This window comes from Podarcis cretensis (genome assembly GCF_951804945.1).
Source record: "Podarcis cretensis genome assembly, chromosome: 8".
Classification (NCBI taxonomy): domain Eukaryota; kingdom Metazoa; phylum Chordata; class Lepidosauria; order Squamata; family Lacertidae; genus Podarcis; species Podarcis cretensis.
Window position 1 is genome coordinate 272,450 of NC_137177.1, and position 8,123 is coordinate 280,572.

Here is an 8,123-nt window from a genome sequence, read left to right on the forward strand (position 1 = left end):
CGCAGGAAAGGAGGAGGACCCCAAACCATGTGTGCTTGCCCTTCCATACATCATACATACATCACAGAAGGGGTGCAGCTCAAGACCACCACCCCTCAAAAATCATCATACCTACATCACAGGTGGTCTAAAACAGAAATTTGAATGTTGTTTTTCCTGTCTGCCAGGTTATCTGATTGCCTTTGCTGATTGCCTTTCCTGATAGTCTGTCACCCATTAAAATGCTGATTACTCAATTCCTGAGACAATGGGAAGGTTCCCTGACCACCCACCCCTCCTTCATTTGCCCAGTATGGGAATCAAAAATGATTTCAGGTCGGTCTTCCTGTGCTGATCTATTTAAGTGCTTGGTTGGTACATTTATGAACATTTTGTATATCTAAGACCTTAAAATTCTTATTACAGGTGTAACCCAAGACCACCCCCCAGATACATCATAACTTGTTGTTGTTTAGTCGTTTAGTCATGTCTGACTCTTCGTGACCCCATGGACCAGAGCACTCCAAGCACTCCTGTCTTCCACTGCCTCCCGCAGTTTGGTCAGACTCATGTTTGTAGCTTCAAGAACACTGTCCAACCATCTCGTCCTCTGTCGTCCCCTTCTCCTTGTGCCCTCCATCTTTCCCAACATCAGGGTCTTTTCCAGGGAGTCTTCTCTTCTCCTGAGGTGGCCAAAGTCTTGGAGTCTCAGCTTCAGGATCTGTCCTTCCAGTGAGCACTCAGGGCTGATTTTCTTAAGAATGGAGAGGTTGGATCTTCTTGCAGTCCATGGGACTCTCAAGAGTCTCCTCCAGCACCAGAATTAAAAAGCATCCATTCTTCGGCGATCAGCCCTCTTGATGGTCCAGCTCTCACTTCCATACATCACTACCGGGAAAACCAGAGCTTTAACTATACGGACCTTTGTTGGCAAGGTGATGTCTCTGCTATTTAAGATGCTGTCTAGGTTTGCCTTCATGGATCACTGCCTTGCCGTGGCGAAGGGGCTTGAATAACTCGGAGAAGCTATGAGCTATGCCGTGCAGGGCCACCCAAGATGGACAGGTCATAGTGGAGAGTTTTGACCAAACATGATCCACCTGGAGCAGGAACCGGCAAGCCACTCCAGTATCCCTGCCAAGAAAACTCCATGGACAAAGACATCATACCTACATCACAGAAAAGGTGGTCTACAATGTGATAAGAATTTTATCCTCTTAAATATATGGTAATTTCCATAAGTGTACCAACCAAGCACATACATAGATCAGCACAGGAAGGCCAACCTGGAACCATTTTGATTCCTAAACTGAGCAAATCTTTTCTCTGCAAGGTCAAAATGGAAAAGCCTCCCCATTGTCTTTTCCTTCACAAATCCTGTCTTAAGGGTATGTCTGTGTTTGAATAGGGTGTGAGCCTGTGACCTGGGCCAGGAACTAAGTATTTATCATTACCAAAGACTGGCCAGGCTACCCAGGAAATCCAATCAAGTAACCTGCCAGACAGGAGATAAACAAGGACAGGAGAAAAAACAATATTAAAATTTCTATTTTAGACCGCCTTTTTGTGATGCAGGTGTGATGTATCTGAGGGGTGGTCTTAGGTTACACCCCTTCTGTGATGTATGTAAGAGGTTTCTGGGGCTGGTCTTGATCTACAGGGTGGGCCGGCTGAGAAGTAAGTGGGGGCGGCCCCTTGGCTCCCTCAGGGAACGGGCAGGCGGCGCAGACCCCCTCCCGGTCTCCTCCTGAGGGGGCGCCGTCCTTGGTCACGCCGGGGCGGGAACTGGCCTGGGACGCCTTTCCCGGGGGGGTGCGCCTCCTTGGCTCACAGCCTGCGCTTCTCACTGCCCCGACAACAGCCCCGCCAGTTGAACGACGTGGCCCAGGGAGAGAGAGAAAAATAGTGGAAGTGAACAGCTGGCTTCGCAAATGGTGTAAACAGGAACGGTTTGGATTCTTAGATCACGGACTGCAGTTCCTTGAAGATGGACTTCTGGCAAGCGATGGGCTGCACCTCACAGCGGTTGGGAGGAATGTTTTTGCCAAAAATCTCAGAAACCTCATCAGGAGGGCTTTAAACTGACTAATGTGGGGGAGGGAGACAGTGCTCCTGAAGGTAGGAGTCTATCAGTTGATGAAGATGATCATCCAAATGTCATAGACCAAATGGAGCAAACAGCACGCAGACCTAGTGGTGGGAGGAAAAAATCCTTAAATAAGAGACACGGGGGAATGATTAATGGACTTCAATGTCTGTACACTAATGCGCAAAGCATGGGTAATAAACAAGATGAGCTTGAGCTCTTGGTGCAGCAAACTAAATATGACATAATAGGCATCACTGAAACCTGGTGGGATAAGTCCCACGACTGGAATGTAATAATGGAGGGATACAATCTATCTCAGAGAAACAGACCAGACAAGAAAGGAGGAGGAGTGGCTATATGTCAGGGATGTGTATACCTGTGAAGAGATCCAAGATTTAGAACCTCAAAGCCAAAGGGAGAGCATTTGGGTCAAAATTAAGGGAGAGAAGAATAACAGGGACCTCATTGTGGGAGTTTATTATAGATCCCCAAGCCAAACGGAGGACATAGATGATGCCTTCCTGGAACAGATGGCCAAGCATGCAAAAGGAAGGGAGATTGTAGTAATGGGGGACTTCAATTACCCGGATATTTGCTGGATGTCAAACTCAGCCAAGAGCATAAGGTCAAACAGATTCCTCACTGGCCTTGCAGACAACTTCGTTGTTCAGAAAGTGGGAGAAGCAACAAGAGGAACAGCCATTTTAGATCTGGTCCTAACCAATGTTGATGACCTGGTTAGTGGGGTAGAAGTGGAAGGATCATTAGGTGCGAGTGATCATGCTCTTCTGAAGTTTACTATACAGCGGAAAGTAGCAGCCAAGCATACTAGGACTCAATTTCTTGACTTTAAGAAAGCCGACTTCATAAAACTTAGGGAAGTGCTGGGTGAGATCCCATGGACAGTAATACTAAAAGGAAAGGGAGTTCATGATGGCTGGGAGTTTGTTAAGAGGGAGATAGTAAAAGCACAACTTCAGGCAATACCAATGAGACAGAAACATGGAAGGTGCCTAAAGAAGCCAGGGTGGCTATCTAAAGAACTTTTAACTGAGTTAAGATTAAAAAAGGATGTGTACAAAAAATGGAAAAGGGGGGAAACCACCAAAGAGGAATTCAAACAAATAGCCAGCACGTGTAGACACAAAGTCAGAAAAGCTAAAGCACAGAATGAACTCAGGCTTGCTAGAGAGGTTAAAAGCAACAAAAAAGGCTTTTATGGGTATGTTTGTAGCAAAAGGAAGAACAAAGAAACAGTGGGGTCACTCAGAGGAGAAGATGGTGAAACGCAAACAGGGGACACAGAAAGGGCTGAACTCCTCAATGCCTTCTTTGCCTCAGTCTTTTCCGATAAAGAAAACAATGCCCAACCTGAAGAATTTGGAGCAAATGATTCAGCAGAGGAAACACAGCCCAGAATAACTAAGGAGATAGTACAAGAATACTTGGCTAGTTTAGATGTATTCAAGTCTCCAGGGCCAGATGAACTGCATCCAAGAGTATTAAAAGAACTGGCAGATGTGATCTCAGAACCACTGGCAGTCATCTTTGAGAATTCCTGGAGAACAGGCGAAGTCCCGGCAGACTGGAGGAGGGCAAATGTTGTCCCTATTTTCAAAAAGGGGAAAAGAGAGGACCCAAATAATTACCGCCCAGTCAGTCTGACATCAATACCAGGGAAGATTCTGGAGTGGATCATTAAGCAAACAGTCTGTGAGCACCTAGAAAGGAATACTGTGATCACCAATAGTCAGCATGGATTTCTGAAAAATAAGTCATGTCAGACTAACCCGATTTCGTTTTTTGACAGAATTACAAGCCTGGTAGATGAAGGGAACGCAGTGGATGTAGCCTACCTTGATTTCAGCAAGGCATTTGACAAGGTGCCCCATGATATTCTTGTAAAGAAGCTGGTAAAATGCGGACTTGACTATGCTACCACTCAGTGGATTTGTAACTGGCTGACTGACCGAACCCAAAGGGTGCTCATCAATGGTTCCTCTTCATCCTGGAGAAGAGTGACTAGTGGGGTGCCACAGGGTTCTGTCTTGGGCCCGGTCTTATTCAACATCTTTATCAACGACTTGGATGATGGACTCAAGGGCATCCTGATCAAATTTGCAGATGACACCAAACTGGGAGGGGTGGCTAACACCCCAGAGGACAGGATCACACTTCAAAACGACCTTGACAGATTAGAGAACTGGGCCCAAACAAACAAGATGAATTTTAACAGGGAGAAATGTAGAGTATTGCACTTGGGCAAAAAAAATGAGAGGCACAAATACAAGATGGGTGACACCTGGCTTGAGAGCAGTACATGTGAAAAGGATCTAGGAGTCTTGGTTGACCACAAACTTGACATGAGCCAACAGTGTGACGCGGCAGCTAAAAAAGCCAATGCAATTCTGGGCTGCATCAATAGGAGTATAGCATCTAGATCAAGGGAAGTAATAGTGCCACTGTATTCTGCTCTGGTCAGACCTCACCTGGAGTACTGTGTCCAGTTCTGGGCACCACAGTTCAAGAAGGACACTGACAAACTGGAACGTGTCCAGAGGAGGGCAACCAAAATGGTCAAAGGCCTGGAAACGATGCCTTATGAGGAACGGCTAAGGGAGCTGGGCATGTTTAGCCTGGAGAAGAGGAGGTTTAAGGGGTGATATGATAGCCATGTTCAAATATATAAAAGGATGTCACATAGAGCAGGGAGAAAGGTTGTTTTCTGCTGCTCCAGAGAAGCAGACACGGAGCAATGGATCCAAACTACAAGAAAGAAGATTCCACCTAAACATTAGGAAGAACTTCCTGACAGTAAGAGCTGTTTGACAGTGGAATTTGCTGCCAAGGAGTGTGGTGGAGTCTCCTTCTTTGGAGGTCTTTAAGCAGAGGCTTGACAACCATATGTCAGGAGTGCTCTGATGGTGTTTCCTGCTTGGCAGGGGGTTGGACTCGATGGCCCTTGTGGTCTCTTCCAACTCTATGATCCTATGATTCTGTTACGGCTAAAATCTGGGTGCGGGGCTACTCTGCCACCCAGCTCGTCGGACTAAGTGTCCGCGGATCCCTGTGGAAGAAAATGAGCTCAGCCGGGCACAGGAGCAAACTACAGAAGATCCAAGTTTATTGCGCAACAGGTTCAAGACGAGATTGAACAGCGAGAAAGGGGTGACATGAACTTTTGAAACTCCCTCCATGTCCCAGAATACAGTGCAAAATACATCCCAGTTACATCATGAATACATTAAAGAGAGGTTGGGTTACACAATGACATCATGAATACATTAAGAAGAGGTTGGGTTATACAGGATTAACATATGGAGGAGGGAGGGGGAATATGCAGAGCTGGAGATATGCGCAGATAAGCACATCCTGATGAGAAGACAATGGTCCATGTACTGGCATTTCCTGGAGGAAAGGCTTGGCAGAGTGATTTGACAGGATTAGGGTCTTGACACCTTGCTTGAGGGATTATGGAGGACAGGGGAGGTGTGAGGGAGTCCTAGAGAAATTGAGCAAATTGGCACATTGATTTTCTATGGATTTTATAGATTTTTGTCCCTTTTGACATTGACAATTGGGAATAAATGGATATATTGTAGCGAAGAAGGTGAAGAAGACATGCCCCCCCCTTCCATAACAATTCTAATTTCAAAAGTCTTTATAAGGCCTTGCACACCCCTGTTGCAACAGTTCAATAAAGGCCAAGCCTACAGGCTGCTGTTTTCCTCCAAGTAATCCTGGGTGGTGTCCTTGTTTCTTGTCCAAGGGAGCCCTCGGTCGGATTTCTCCCTTAACAAGCCAGATGGGCGCCGCCGCAACCCCAGAGTGGCCACGACGGGACCTCATGGCCAGGAGTCCTTTACCTTTACTACCTACTATAGTATACAATCTAGAGGACTTCCGGTTAGCGCCATCGTTCAATGGCGGATTTCCCTCGGAGCTCTTGAGGGGAATCTGCTCCGCGGGTTCAGGTCCCGCAGCTACGGTGAAGTGGGGACCCCAAAAAGTCACAGGCACGAAGCCTGTGAACCGGAGACTCGGTGGGCACCGTTTGCGCCCCCCCGAAGCTGTGAAAAAGCCTTTTTAAAGGCTTCAGAACGGCAGCGGGTGAGTGGCGTGGAGCTGAGAGTCGCTTGCACCCAGCCTGCGGAGTGAAGCCGCGTTGCCATTGACGGAGAGCGCTGACTTCTTCCTGTGATTTGGATTAAAAGAAACTACCATCCGTGAGTAGGATAAAGATTTAAAGATTAACTGGGAACTAAAGTTACTGAATTGGGATACCGAGACGGAAAAGGTTTGAAAAGGAAGTCTGCCTTTCCGCTTTGCTGTAAGATCAAAGCAAAGAACTGCTAAGCTCTAACTTTGAAGTTTCCTTTTGGAAAAGCAACGCATCGATCAAAAGACTGGGACCTTCCCCCCGCAGGCAGGAGTGGGGGGGAAGAAATTGTGTCTTAAATAGTTCTAAATTGCCTGCCTTTATAGAAGGAAATAAACTTAAACCGCTGTGTTTCGACCCTGGAACGGACTGCCAGAGAAGGGAAGCTGGCTGCAGACTGTCACTGTGCTAAAGGTACAAAGTTACTTTAAACTCTACTTAAAAGGATACACTTTCCCTAGAATTGTTTGGACTTTGTTTCAATCGGGTGGAGACCAACATTGTGGCCTTTTGTGAAATTTTGAAGGCTTTGAAAATAGTTTTGACTGCTTTGGGAATACTTTATATGAAAGAATGTCTCCATTTTAAATCTGTAAAGAGAATAACAGTTATTTCGCCCTCTGGAGGAGATCTGCTTAATTTCAGAAATAAAGTGGAATTTGGCTTGCAGCTGTGAAAAGGGAGATATGACTGTGGGAATGACCTTGACTGTAAGATATGGTTATGGCAAGTGACCAAGACAAAGGAGAGTCACAGGAAAAAACCCTGAGATCTGGCAAACAATATAGAACTGACTCTCTCATGAAAAGAAGGCCTTCTACATCTGGGGCCTCTGGAGCAGCAGCTATCCCACAAGAAAAGACAAAAGTCATGTCTGAGGAGGCACTTTCGAAACTGCTTGGAAAAATTAATGAATCTTTGGATCAGTTAAAAAAGCAAGGTGCAGAATTAAAAAAGCAAGGTGCTGAAACTAGTGAACAAGTTGCTAAATCCAGTAAACAAGTTGCTGAAACAAATAAAACAGTAGCAGAGATCTCAGGAAAAATTGATATAAACACCAAAAGCATAATTGAACTTGGAAATAAAGTGAATTCTAACACAGAATATATTGGAAAGTTATTAGAGGAATCATCCACCATTCGAAAGATAGCCGAGGAGGCTAAAGAGATTGCAACCGCAACCGCCGAAAGGTTTCCACCGGTCATCAAGAAGTTGGAGGACCATGATTTGGCACTCTCGATGATTGAGATGCAGAGGAAGGAGAGCAGTTTAAGGATTAGGGCAATACCTGAGAGTGAAGGAGACAACCTGGTGGACTACCTTACAAAAGAGTTTTCGAAGTTTTGGCAAAAGGACTTGGAGAAGGAAGAATTCAAGATAGAGAGTGCATTTAGACTTGGTACACGGCAAAGAAGGAATAAAGCAAGAGATTGTTTGGTAACATTAAGATCAAAAGAAGAGAGAGATAAAATCCTGGATTTGCACTATCAAAGAACCCTGCAAATTGAAGATTCCTTCGTGGAAATTTTTAGGGACATCCCGAAGCAGATTTTGGATGCAAGAAGTCAGTATAAGAATCTGGTGGTGTTACTGAAAAGGAACAGTATACCATTCAGGTGGGAATACCCTCAAGGCTTATCTTTCAAATACAAGGGAAAGAAAAGGAAAATAAAGACGGTGGACGATAAAGACAAGTTCTTACATCAACACGAAGAAGATCTCTGCAAGGGGGCGGAACCGGGACAAGATTATCCTGGAGGAGGAACTTTGGACAAAGACAACTTACCACATAGAGTGAAACCACCGACAGAAGAAGAAGAACTACTCGGAGCAGTAGGTAGGAGGAGGAGACAAATAGATTGATCATGGCTCTGCAACTTCTAAGTTGGAATTGTA